We start from the raw sequence: 14,474 nt of genomic DNA, 5'->3' as shown, positions 1-14,474 counted from the left end.
ATCCATGCCAAAATTACTTACAATTAAAATTATAAAAGCTCAGGACAAAGATCAAATCTTTTTTTTTATTAAATCATAGCTGTGTACATTGATATGATCATGGGGCATCACACACTAGCTTCATAAACCGTTTGACACATTTTCATCACACTGGTTGATTAAAAATAGAGAGATATGATGCTGTATTCATAGGGGGGAAAATTGAATGTAGCAGATGTCACATAGGAAACAAAAAAATTGGGCCAGAGAAAAGTGGCAAAATATTTTCAAATGCTGAAAATACAATATATATTTACACACAATATATATAGTATATTGTTTATACAATATAAAAGAACTGTCAGATCATGATCTTATGTCCAGCAAAAATATCTTTCTGGAAAGAAGAAGAAATCAAGACATTCTAGGCTAAAACAAAACAAAAACAAAAAGGAAACTGTTGCCAGCACTCCAATCCTACAACAATAGCAAAAGGAAGTTCTTGAAATACAAAGTAGGTGATATAAGTATCCTTGGACAATCAGGAAGAAACAACAACAAAAATTAAAAATATACAATATAATTTTCTCTTTCTCTGTGTATTATAAATATGTCTAATGTTGAAGCAAAAATTGTAACACTTTTATTATTCTCAATATACATATAAAGAAGAAATATTTAATACAATTATGTGTGGGAAGGTAAAAACTAGTTAAAATGAGGTAAGGTTTCTATGCCTCACTCAAACTAGTGTCAATATCAGTAGACTATGATAAGTTTTGCATCTATAAGGGTGAGGGAGAGGTGGATAGGTAGGTGAAGGTTAAAGGGTAGCCTCTTGGAGATCTTTGTGGTAATGGGATAATTATGTATCTTGATTGTGGTATTGTTGTCATTTGACAAAATGGCATAGACTATACACACACATTGTACCAGTGTAAGGTTTCTAGTTTGGGTACTATTCTAGAGTAATGAAAGATGCAGCCTTTGAGGAAATCTTGGAGGAACTGAGTAAGCAGTGTACAAGACTCCTTTGTACTGTTTTTGTAAATTTTTGAAAATCTATAATTATCTAAAACAAAAAGCTAAAAAACAATCTACGTTATTTCTTCAAACCATCCCCTTCCCCCCAAATGGCCCCAAAACTGTAAGGAATTTTATTTTATTTTATTTTATTTTATTTTATTTTATTTTATTTTATTTTATTTTATGGCAAGTATAAAACAAAGTTTATTGAGGAAGATAAATGTTTAAAGAGTAAGAAAGTTTACAGAGCAGGATACACTCACCAGAGGCAGCAAATGGACCTTCCTTGCCAGGTCAAGTAGGCAAAGAGGCAACGAGGCTGTAAGAATGTTTTAAAGAATGTCAAAAAGTGAAGAAGGATCTAATGTTTCCCAGAGATTGAAAGGTGAAGAGACAAATGGGCAGGGGCCTTTTAAAGCCATGGGTATAACAAAAGAAATAACTTTTATTGCTCTTACTGAAAAATCACTCCAAATGGAAAATGTGACTTAGGAAAAGTGACATGTCAAACTAGGGCATGGGAAGTGGAAGTTATATAAACTCGAGTATATATTCTGTCTTTGGGTCTTCTACTAGCTCATGGAATGACCCAGGAGTAAGTCACTTAACCTCCCTGTGCCACCATTTCTTTTCACAGAGCACAGCAAGGTTGTTCACCACAGATGTTTTTTTCACAGGGCTGCCTGGAGAGTTCTTGTACAGGGCAAGAAAGAAACCCAGAGAAGGGGAAAGGGATGAGTATTGTCAGGAGATACCTGGGACATGTATAGTACATTCTAAAATGGGGGGGGGCAGGGGCCAGACTGCGGGGTAGCTGGGACTCTCTCCTTGCACAGGTCCCACTCAGGCAGTTGCCTTGGCGCCTCTCAGGTGGCACTGGCTTGTCTGCTTCGTTCAAATCCCCCATGGAGGAGCGGGGCTCACATGACAATACTTGCCCCCGTGGTCCAATGTTCTGCACATGTGTGACTCTTTGTGTCAGAGTCAAGGCTAAACCATTTAGGTCCTGGACTTTCTACCCTTCCAAGAGAAAGAGCCTGCTGGCCTGAGACAGATCATGCTTGATTGCAGCCTGCGTCCAACTTAGAATCTGGCAGCTGCCAACTAAGCAGTTCTGCTAGTGGGCCCCAAGTCTCTTAAGATTGAAGAAAGGCTTAGTCTTTGAGTTCAGACTGCCAAAAGTCACTTAAGACTTTAGTGAGCTTAATTATAGAAGATTTGGAAAAGACAAACTCTTTTCTGAAGGATGCCCTTTTCTTCCTGATCCCTCTTTCTGGAGCCAACTTCTAAAGTCAAGTTCTACCACTTCTTGTTGGGTGACTGAGCAATTCATGTAACTTTTCTGAGCCTTTGTTTCCTTAGATATAAAATGGAGCTAGTAATATCCATCTTACAATGTTCTGTGATAATTAAAACTGTCTGGTCCTCCCTTAAATATTATATCTATAAGAACTACTGTTTAATTTTCTTGTTCATCATAAATACCCTACATTGTCCCTAGAACTTAATGCCTGTCCACGAAAGTTTGCTTTATTTTCAGGTGTTTTTTCCAACCCATTCCAGAAATCTTTAACTTGATAAAAGAATTTAATAGGGTTATTTGGATCAGAAGAAGAGTATTTACTGCTCTTTGGTTAATGAACATGTATAACAGAAATAATAAAATTATTTAATGTGAAGCCAGACATACTTTAATATTAGAGAGTTAGGGGGGAAAAAGCAAAAACCTAAGCTCAAAAATAGCACATTTTAAAACCCCAGTCATTTTAAGAAGAAGTAAATGGAATAGAAGGGATTATCTCCCACTCACTCTAGAGAGAAGAAAAGGAACAATTAAAATGAATATATTAGGGAGAATATTCTTTTTATTTCAATATTTCCTTTATATTTTCTTCAATTACATGCTGAATAGAGTTCTTTAGTGTAACTGAAACCCCAAGATAGAGTTTTAAAAAGGTGAATTATGGGAGATAAAGGCAGCTCTCTTTTGCTGGGTGGAGGGTGGTTTTCCCTGACAAAAACAAAGATGAGACATTAAGTGTGTGGGGGGAGAAGATATATGGTTCTGAGTGAATCAACAGTGATAAAAATCTCTGGAGGCTCTACCCTTTGTCAAACTTTTCTTTCCAAACTGGATGGTATAGAAAGATTCTTTATACGCTGCTTCTTCAGAGGGCATGTGGGTGTGTGGTACGAAAGACGAGGAAGAAGAGATGAGAGAAGCATCTTTCAAATTCTTTCTAAATATCACAGAGAGAGGTTTGGAGAGACCTTAATGATCACCTACCCTTAACTCTCACTGAACAAATGTTAACAAGGAAGCTCAGAGAGGAGAAATGATTTATCAGAGATACATAGCAAGGTGGACAGAACCATCTGTGGAACTGGAGTCTCTTGTCAGGCCAGAGCCATATTGTTAAACTGAGGAGCTACTTGGATGTCTTCAGTCCTGGGCTGAAAGAGATCTGAAGAAAGACGGACCCATCTGTGCAAAAAGGTTCTACTGGGTATGATTATGGCTCTAGACAAGTTGCTTAATGTCTCTATGCCTCAATTTCTGTGTCTATAACATATGCCTAGCTTTTAGTTTAGTTAGATAAGTGTAGATAAGTTTACTATAGTTAAATCGAGTGAGACAGGTGAGGTGAGTTACCCAATCTAGCAATTGACCTCCCCTTCCCCCCAGCTTTAGTTTTGACTTCACCCTTCTCACCACACCAGTAGTTTCATAGTAGGGCTCAGTACATTGGGTACTTTTTCTTCCATTCTTGAGATACTTATAAGCAGCTTGTATCAGTTCTTTCCTCCCTTGATCTTCTTTTTTAATGTTCTCCCTTCAAAATTTCTTTCCTGTGCTTAGTAAAGAGCTATTGAAGACAAAAACCTTTGCTAGAGGTAGACATTGAATAAGTCATATGTCTGTGATTTACAGTCTAAAGGGAATCTATTTATAATACACCTGGGTAAGTGGCATGCACAGGATACTAAGGAAAGCAAAGATGAGGGTGCGCAACCAATTCTGCAAGGTGGTTAGGGAAAACTCCTTTAAAAAGTGGCATTTGAATTGAGTCTTGAAGAAGGAGCTAAATTTATGAACTTAGGAAGCTGGGGAAATGGATATTTCTATTTGAATTGCGGGCTTCTCATGTTCTTCTCGAATCTTAGAGTCATACGATATGAGGAAGGAATAAGTGGGGGCAAAGGGAAGAGTACTATAGTAATTGCAATAGCATGAGAAAGCATGGTGTGTTTGGAAAATAATGAAGTGTGGTCTGGCTGTAATACCGTGTGCTAGGAATGGGGAAGATGAGCAAACCTTGGGTCCTGTGCTAGACGATGTGGGTAGAAATTAGGTTAGGAAAAGATTGTTAACTGTGAGCTTCTTAAGGTGAAGACAATCTCCTTTATAGCCTCAGAGAGCCAGAAAGAGTAGATGCCCTGTGAATCTTGTTGAACTGATCTGAGCCACTATCATCTTTCTTCTAAATTACTGCAATGATATACTGCACCTCCCACCGTGACTTTACTCTGTATCCTTTCTGTTTTCTACACTGGAGTGATCCTTTTAAAATACATGTGAGACCGAAAAAAAAAACATTGATTCTAAGCAAAGGACTTCTTCCCAGAGCACCTTCATCATGTAAGACTTTAGTTCTTCCATGGAAACAGATGCATTCACACAAATTGCCAGCCAGAAGGATCTGTCTATCACAGTACAGAAAATTTCCCAGTCACTACAAGATTTCCGATTTGAATGTATTGGTGATGCTGAAGCAGATGATGAAATCAGTATTGCTCAGTCACTAAAAGAATTTGCAAGGCTGCTTATTACAGTAGAAGAAGAAAGGAGAAGACTGATTCAAAACTCTAATGATGTATTAATTGTGCCACTTGAGAAATTTTGAAAAGAACAGATGGGTGCAGCAAAAGATGGAAAGGAGAACTTTGACAAAGAGAGTGAAAAATACTACTCAATTCTTGAAAAGCATTTAAATTTGTCCACAAAGAAAAAGGAGTCACATTTGCAAGAGGCAGATACACAGATTGACCTGAGAACATCAAAACTTCTATGAAACATCGTTAGAATATGTCTTTAAAATTCAAGAGGTCCAAGAAAAAAAGAAGTTTGAATTTGTTGAACCGCTTTTGTCATTCCTTCAGGGTTTGTTTACATTTTACCACAAGGGATATGAACTGGCCCAGGAATTTGCACCATACAAGCAACAGCTGCAGTTCAATTTGCAGAACACAAATAATAATTTTGAAAGCACTGGACAAGAGGTGGAGCAATTGATGCAGAGGATGAAGTCTGCCGACCCCCCAGCCAGTGAACGATGGAAGGCTACCTCTACGTCCAGGAGAAGTGACCACTTGGCTTCATGTGGATTAAACATTATTGTACGTATGATAAGGAAAGTAAAACATTTACAATGAGTGTTTCAGAAATGAAATCCAGCGGGAAAATGAATGGCCTCATTACTAGCTCACCGGAAATGTTTAAATTAGACCAAAAGTCACAATATAACAAAGACATCTGTACCAGAATGTTTATTGCAGCCCAATTCATAATCGCTAAGTCATGGAAGAAGCCCAAGTGTCCATTGACCCACGAATGGACTAGCAAATTGTGGTACATGTATACCATGGAATATTATGCAGCCTTAAAGAAAGATGGAGACTTTACCTCTTTCATGTTTACATGGATGGAGCTGGAACATATTCTTCTTAGCAAAGTATCTCAGGAATGGAAGAAAAAGTATCCTATGTACTCAGCTCTGCTATGAAGCTAAATTATAGCTTTCACATGAAGGCTATAACCCAACTATAGCACAAGACTATGGGGAAAGGGCCAAGGAAGGGGAAGGGAGGCGGGAGGTTTTGGTGGAGGGAGGGTAATGGGTGGGGCCACATGTATGGTGCATCTTAGAATGGGTACAGGCGAAACTTACTAAATGCAGAATACAAATGCCTACATACAGTAACTAAGAAAATGCCATGAAGGCTACGTTGAACAGTTTGATGAGACTATTTCAGATTGTATATGAAACCAGCACATTGTACCCCTTGATTGCACTAATGTACACAGCTATGATTTAACAATAAATAAATAAATAAATAAATGTTAAAAAAAATCGTGTATCTGATGAAAGATGGATTCAATCGACAAACGATTCTGCTTTGACATAGAAGTGGTTGAAAGGCATGGGATCATCACATTACAGGCCTTCTCAGAAGCTAATAGAAAAAGTTGGCTTGAAGCCATGGATGGGAAGGAACCTATTTATACTCTACCTGCCATTATTAGCAAAGAAAGAAGAAATGTACTTAAATGAAGCAGGGTTCAACTTTGTGAGAAAATGCATTCAAGCCATGGAAACAAGAGGCATCACCATTTTAGGCCTCTACCGAATAGGAGTGAACCCCAAAGTTTAAAAACTCATGAACACGATATTTTCTCCAAAATTCCCACCTGATATTGACATTTATATTTGAACTGTGGGACAATAAGACAATAACAAGTGGACTGAAAAACTACCTCAGGTGCCTTGCAGAACCACTGATGACGTGCAAGTTGCACAAAGACTTCATTGTTGCTGTTAAATCTGATGACCAGAACTACCAAGTGGAGGCTGTACATGCATTGGTCCACAAAGTGCCAGAGAAAAACCGAGAGATGGTGGACATGTTAATAAAGCATCTAGTCAAAGTATCACCGCACAGTCAACAAAATCTCATGACCATCTCCAATCTTGGTGTCATATTTGGCCCAACTTTAATGAGAGCACAGGAAGAAACTGTGGCTGCCATGATGAATATTAAATTTCAGAATATTGTGGTAGAAATTTTGATAGAGCACTATGAAAAGATTTTTCACACTGCCCCAGACTCAAGCATTCCTCTTCCTCAGGCTCAGTCTCGATCTGGATCCCAAAGGACCTGAGCGATCTGCTTCTCCACAGGCACTCAGAAGTCCAGGGGGAGGTACACTCCTTGCCTGGCAGAGCCAGACAGTGACTCCTATAGCAGCAGCCCAGACAGCACCCCCATGGGCAGCATTGAGTTACTCTCCTCTCACTCCTCTGAACAAAATAGCACCACAAAGTCAGCTTCCTGCCATCCCAGGGAGAAATTTGGGGGGATTCCCTGGATTGCAACCCCATCATCTTCCAATGGACGGAAGAGCGTTGATCTCTGGACAATTAGTCCTGAATCAAATTCTAGAGAAGATGCAGCCAAGATGCATGCAGAGTCCGATTGCCAGAGTGTGGCCTCAGTTACCACCCCGGGGGACGTCTCCCCACCCATAGACCTGGTCAAGAAAGGGCCTCATGGCCTTTCAGGACTGAAAAGAGCGTTCACATCCTCGCTGAGATCCATCTCTGCAGCTGAAGGAAACAAGAGCTACAGTGGATCTATTCAAAGTGTAACTTCTATAGGTTCCATAGAGACACCCAAAGCCTCGCCAAACCCAGACCTGCCTCCAAAAATGTGCAGGAGGTTAAGGCTAGATGTGATCTGGCTCAGTAGTGGCGGCAAAAGCCCAACTGTTTGAAAATGTTGGTTCACCCAAACCAGCTTCTTCTAGGCACCAAGCCAAAGTCATGTATTCCTCCTATAAAGCAGAGCACAGCCATGAGCTCTCCTTCCCGCAAGGGGAGATATTTTCTAATGTGTATCCATCAGTGGAACCGGGATGGTTAAAGGCAACTTACAAAGGCAAAACGGGACTAGTTCCAGAAAATTATGTTGTCTTCCTCTAATACTATTTAGTGGATGGAGTATCTTCATGGTATCCATGGTAACGATGGCTATGATTTATCTGACACACACACACACACACACACACACACACACAAATACATGTGAGATCATTTCACACCTCTACTTACCACATTTCCTGTTGGTTTCCCTCTTGCTCACAGTGATCCAACTCCACTGGCTTCTGCTGTTCCTCAGACTTGCCAGACACCCTCCTGCCTTAGGGCCTTTGTGCTGGTATTCCTTTCTGGAAAGCTCCTAGATCAGATATCCACATAGCCCATCCCTTCATCTCCTTTGACTTTGCTCAGATTCTTCAATGGCATCTGCTCAGTCATTCTACTGAAAACTTCAAAAAACTTCAGCACCATTGCTCCATTTTACCCTGCTCTACTTGTTTGTTCATAGCCTTTATCATATTAAAATAGACATATATAATTTACTTATAAAAACTGTTTGTTCATTGCCTGTCTCCCCCTAACATGTAAGTTTCATGAAGGATCATCGCTTTGTTTATTATGTATCGCAGGTACCTAGAACGGTACTTGGCACATAATGGATATTCACTCATTATTTATTGTATGACTTTCATAAATATTCACTGAACACCTTCCCTGGGCTAGACATTTTAAACAAGTGATTATTAACAACACATTTCCCTCATGCAGTTTTCAAGCTATATTACAGGTCTGATATAGTTTTCTTTGTTCTAATACAAGATGGCAAGTGCCACTTGGATGAGAAGATGCTGTGGATATCATGGGAGAAAGATCTGTCTATTTGAATTGGGGGCTTCTAATGTTCTTGTGTGTTAGAGTCATAGGATATGAGGAAGGAATAAGGAGTTTACAAAAGTACACATTGCAAAAGACATGAGACATTTGATAAGGAGCTCCAGGCTCCTGCTGCCAGCATAATAAAGGTATGTTTGGCTATCACCTTAGAGATTAGGTTTCAACATACAAATTCTGGGGGCAATATGGACATTCATACCATAGTAATAATACTTACCAAATTTTTTAATTACACATTTGCTTTTGTGGTTATTCAAATAATATTTGTCATCTGTATTAGACTATCAATTTTATAAGTACAGTATGTCTTTTTTCTCTCCATTTTAGCCTCTACATCAATAACAGTGCTGATAAAGAACAGGCATTCAATAACATGTAGTTGGAATGACAAATCCGTATTCTCCTTGTTATCCCTATGGCCACACTCTTAGTTTAGACCCTTATCATTTTTCACATGCACTAGGATTACAGGCATGAGCCACCACTCCTGGCTTGTTATCATTTTCTCAAAACTATTAATAATCTTTGAACAAGAAGCGTACATTTTCATTTTGCATTGGTCCTCACAAATTATGTAGCCATTCTTGCAAGAAGTCTATTCAGAGGCAAAAAAGAGCATCAGAAAACAACAAAACAAAATACCTGAAGAGGGGCTAAAATTAGAGAATGGCTGTTTTATATAAATTTTCACACTTGACAGAAGGTTTTTGCATGCATGTACCTACACGGGAAACCTTAGAATATCCAGCAAAATGAGGGAGAAAGATCATTATTGTTATTTGCACCAATAGATCCTCTTCCTCCCATTATACCACCAAGTCCTTCTTCCCACCCTCCTACCTGATCCAGCCTCTTCCATGTTTGCCTTTCTTTCTCTATTTTGATATTTCCAGCTACCCAAGTCTCCATCCCTAGGTACCCAACTCTAATCCCAGACTTTAAGGCTCCAGTATGAAGACCCTCTCAGAATCTCCCCAATATCTTATTTTTCAATTTTATCTTTCATTTTTTATTTTGTTTTGTTTTGTTCTGTGTCTTAGGTTCTCAGAGCTCAAGTCTGAACTGGTTAAGTTCAAAAACTAACATCTAATACATTAGAGGCCCTTAGCAGCCAAATGTGACTACTCGATCCTGTCAAAAGGCTCTCCATATGGATGTGGGATGTTCAGTGTTATAAATTTCTTAAGCTTCTCAATGTCTGTGGAGGACAACTACACTTGCTTGAGGATATGGGTCTTTCTTCAGACCAAACCCGTATTTGTACTCTAGACCCTCACCAGAAACTACACCATGCACTCATTATTATCTACTTACAAAGTGAGTTATTTTGTTAAACAGTGCTTTTGGATGGTTACCTTGAGAATGTACAGTCCATCTATTCCTTTATAAATTATAGGAATTATTACTGAATAAAGATTTAAAATAAAACATAAGGAAGACATGTATTTGGACAAGATTGCTTATTTAGTCTGATGTTTAATTGGCTTTCACTGAGGCCTGTTTTGACATTTTCTCAAGGAACCACACCTCTTAGGAACTTTATTGAGATCACTGGCCCCAGCATCTATCAATTTCCTTAAATAGTGCACATGACTTCATGACCTCATGTTAGGGAGTAGCTTTAGGTTTCTTAGATGAGTTTAGGGAAGTTGTGCTCACAGAATATGTATGTACATAGGATAAGCTTTTTTTTTTTTTTTTTTTTTTTTTTTTACTGTGGTTAATTTTGCTCAAGACTAATTTCATGTCTTAAGAAAATCTTCCCTATGGTAGTGCCTTTCTGATTTTGCCCTATTATCCTTACCTCTAGTTTTGACTTGTTTTTCTAATCTTGTTTTTTATATTTATTCTTTAATTTTACAATTTTATGGTTTACCCTTCCTTATGTTACCTCAAAATCTTTGTGGGATAAGATGGGAAATAATATTACATTTCATACATACAGACATACATCATGTGGTGCTGGGGCAGGAATTGGTTACATAAACCAATGAAAACGCCAAAGATGCAAATTTCAGGCATTAGAACTAAGAGGCTAATAGATCAAGTGATATTTTTGGTTTGTATAATGATTCTTCCAGTTACTTGATTTCAGAAGTCCCTAATTTTCCTTTAGGAAGAGTAGTCCTGCCTGCTGAGTCTGGACCAGAGCTGGATGATGAAAAAGTTCACCACCCAGATCTAGGTATTACAGCCCTAATTCTTCCCCTCACTTGCTCTGGATCATTGAGTTAAACATTTTATTTGAATGTTAGCTTCAAATATTTCTAAAAAGGAAAAAAAATATAGTCTGATGGCAAGGCACAAATATCAAACAAGAACTTAATAAGGTTTGTATTGACTTGTCAACTTTCCAGGAGAAAAGGAAATGATATGTTTATTGTAAGACATGATTCTATTTCAAAGAAAATCTAAAATGCAAAAAATAGATTTTAAATAATGAAGGTACTTTCCCCACAGAGTTCCTAAGGGTATCACAACTAAGATAATAAGTAAGGATGTGGATTATATATGGTAAAATGACACCCAAATATGGGGAATATCATGCAAGAGAAGGAATACATGGCTGTTGATGGCGTATCTTCTTTTTCCAAATTCTACATTTTAACTTCACCTTTTGAAGAAATTTAATCTTCTCTTTCAAAGAACTTTCTTGAGGATGAGGGATCTACATAATGAATTAAGTATAGAGTATTATTTTATAATTCCACATGAGCTTGTACTTTCAACAGTTAGGAGCCATCAATGAGGACTTAGTGCATATGAAGTCACTGGGCACTCAGTCAGTTCCAGACGATATTGGAGAGGGGATCCTACCATGGCAGAGAGTTGGATGTGTTGATATTTTTTATTTTGAACGAAAATCTTTTATGGAGACAGGATAATTGTCATTTATGTTTTATAGCACAATGAAACTTCTTTAGAACTGGATTTACTGTGGGGAAGAGATCTCTCAATGCATTTCTAGACCCTTTCCCCAAGTATATTTAAGCTGTTAATTTACTGAACATCTTCTTTCTGTAAGCTCCTAGAAGACAGGAAAAAGGATTTTTGTTTATTTGTTTCTTGTAATTTCTGCTCCTATTTAACGTATTTATCTTAGACTATGCAGACAAAGGGACCCTAATAATTACTTGATAATTGATTGAAAATGTTACAGTTTGACTGTTTGTGATGGGTCAGGGTCTCCACACCATGCTTTTCGTTTATTTATTCTTCATGGTGCAGCAAATCTATGGCATGGATAACATATTCATTTTAAGAGGAAGAAATAGAGTTTCTGAAAGGTTAGAAGTTTTCCTAACTTCACATTCAACTTGAAAGTAGGTGAACTGGGAAGCAAACCTACATATTTGTGGCCCCCAAAACTGATCTCTCTGAAAAGAACTGCAGAGTATAAGGGAAGGGTGTTCTTTGGGTCCCAGGGGACCATATCTGCTGATGAGATCCACTCTGAGTAAAGCAGTTGGCTTGGCTTTGAGAAGCAGCACTGGATGGTGTGGTGGGCAATAGGGTGGAAAAGGGGGAAGAAAAGTAATATCTATTGAGCAATACATGCAAAGAATTACATTAAGCTCTGTTATACATGTTATGTAATTTAACTTTCTCTATAATCCTCAGACAGAGATACTCTTTTCCTTTTACCAAGGAAGAATTTGAATCTCAAAGAGGTTAAGGAACCTACCTAAAGTGAGATAGCTGGCAAGTGGCATAACCAGAATTCAAACCAAGTGTTCATTATAACTAGGATCATGCTCATTCTCATACACAATAATGCAAATAAATTGAAAAGACAGGGGAACAATTTTATGTAGAACTTTGCACATAGGAAAGTAACCAGCAAAAGCAACTGGGAGAAAGGAAGTATAATTTAATTCTTAAGGCATTTATCTTTTTGCTTTCCAAATTCCAGTTCATCTTCAGCCCTAAGAACAATAGGACATTAAAACCAAACCTTGTAGCTATTTGAGAATATGTCTGAGATGTTGTAATCAAGGTGACCTTCCTGTGGTTTATTTTAAAATAGAACCAATAAACCTTAATAGCTATCTGTGGGCTGAATATTTATTACCCAGCCATGCTTCAAGCTGGTCTGGTTAAGGTCTACTCTGTTTGTCTGAAAACAAAACAAAACAAAAACACCTAAAATGTGAGGCCTGCCCTACCTATGTTTTTGTAGTGTCTGGTTCAAAAGCAAAGGCTGAGAATTGTGTAAGTGTTTAAAAGAAGAAAAAATGAGGCATTGCCTAGGACATAGACTAACGACAATTAGGTTTTTCTGAAGTTAGAATTAAAACTGATCAGAGGAGACACTGCAAAAATACTTCTAGATCCATAGAGCCGTAAGACTGACTGGTTAACTGACATATGTGAAGAATGCCTTGTCCCATTCTCTGACGGTAGATGATAATCCTGTGCATCATCTAAAAGGCAGTGCAATCAGTACTGGGTGGGCCTTTGACTTGGAAGCTCTGACCTAAATGCCCTTATGGTAATAAACCTGTTATAGGAGCCAGCCAGCAGGACTGTGGAGGGGCAACTGCAATGCAAAAAGCTCCAGTGAGGAGGTAAAACTCAATCTAATAAGCCATTTTTTAGTCATCATTTTACGGCTGGTGCTGAGGAGTGAGCTGACAGGGAGATTTTATGAGACAATATAAAAACTATTTCATTAGTGAAAATGACTCAAACCCAGAGCCAACCTCCTTCCCTATCCAGCTGTGTAACTTTGGGAAGTCACCAGTTTTCTGACTACTTGTTGAGTCTTGCATTAGCCACTCCATGTCTTCTCCTGTACTTTATCTTCCTAGATTGCTGAACTCTTTGCTAACACCATGGTTTTTTGCCTATGCTGGCTCCCATCCCCTTAGCTTAAAGTGTTGCCTAGGCTGTCTATGTTGTCTTTATCCTCTTAATTCCTGGTGCTTTCAAGGATTAACCCATATTTGCTCCTCTCTTGGTCACTAAATCTGAATGCCCCATCCCAGCTGCCTCTACTACTAATCTGACTCCTTAGCTTGATCCCAGAAACCAATGTGGGTCTATGAAGTCCCAGAATGCCTTACATAATGAAAAAATGCTTAATTTCTCGATTGTTCATGCAATAGCTGGGATGTCATAACAGAGAAAATACATGTAAAAAGGAGATTTTTAAGGGCAGCAGCAGAAACAGTAAGAAAAATTGATAGATACCTTTTGACATTTCTAATAATTAATATTATTAAGGAAGGACTTAATTCCCTAATAAGGCAATCAACTTCTTGCCATTAGAGGTGTTCAGAGAATGAATGAATCTTGATCACAAAAAGGGGTGTTTTGTCCTGGTAGGAAGACTAGATTAGATGGCCTTCAAGATTTCATCTGACACTAATATCCTAGGCTTTTATAATTATCTCAATAGATGGGTCCATTAGAAAGTGACAAATGATAGGATAAAAGTCAGAATTCATTCATGAGACTTGAAGCAATTTCAGAAAAGAGTCTGTCAACGTTGACACATCTAGCCAAAGATTATTTAATCATGCATTTGTTTATTCATTCATTCAACCAACCATCTTTTATTGAGTGTGTACTATGTTCCAGGCACAATCCTACACACTGGTTGTTCAAGAGAAAAAAGGGACAGTCAACAGCCCCCCAAAAGCATAGGCTAGTAATGAAGACACATAGGTAAATAAGTGAACATCATATGATGTGCTCAGTGCTATAAGGTCAGGGCAAATCAGATGTGTTGAGAGCATAGAGGAGAGAGAGTACAGTTTCTAACATAGGTGAAAATGGCTTCAGGAAACAGTTGAAGTGTGAGAGAATTAAGCAGGATAAAAAGTGGAAACTGGTCATTTATTTTCCAGGCATAATAATAAATAGCTTTAGAAAATGTATTGAAATATAAAAGAGCAATTTTTTTTTTTAGGG

At 38.2% G+C, this 14,474-nt stretch overlaps 1 protein-coding gene and 1 pseudogene across 1 annotated transcript in view; both read left to right on the top strand.

Annotated features, from left to right (window-relative positions):
• AGBL4 (AGBL carboxypeptidase 4) overlaps positions 1-14,474 on the top strand; it is a 1,493,965-nt gene that overhangs the window by 701,983 nt on the left and 777,508 nt on the right. The window lies entirely within an intron of this gene.
• LOC128575446 (rho GTPase-activating protein 42-like) lies at positions 4,665-7,766 on the top strand (annotated as a pseudogene).

The sequence above is a fragment of the Nycticebus coucang genome, chromosome 22 (assembly GCF_027406575.1).
Source record: "Nycticebus coucang isolate mNycCou1 chromosome 22, mNycCou1.pri, whole genome shotgun sequence".
Lineage (NCBI taxonomy): Eukaryota > Metazoa > Chordata > Mammalia > Primates > Lorisidae > Nycticebus > Nycticebus coucang.
Note: the sequence above shows the minus strand (reverse complement) of the source record. Positions and strands in the feature narration are given on the sequence as shown.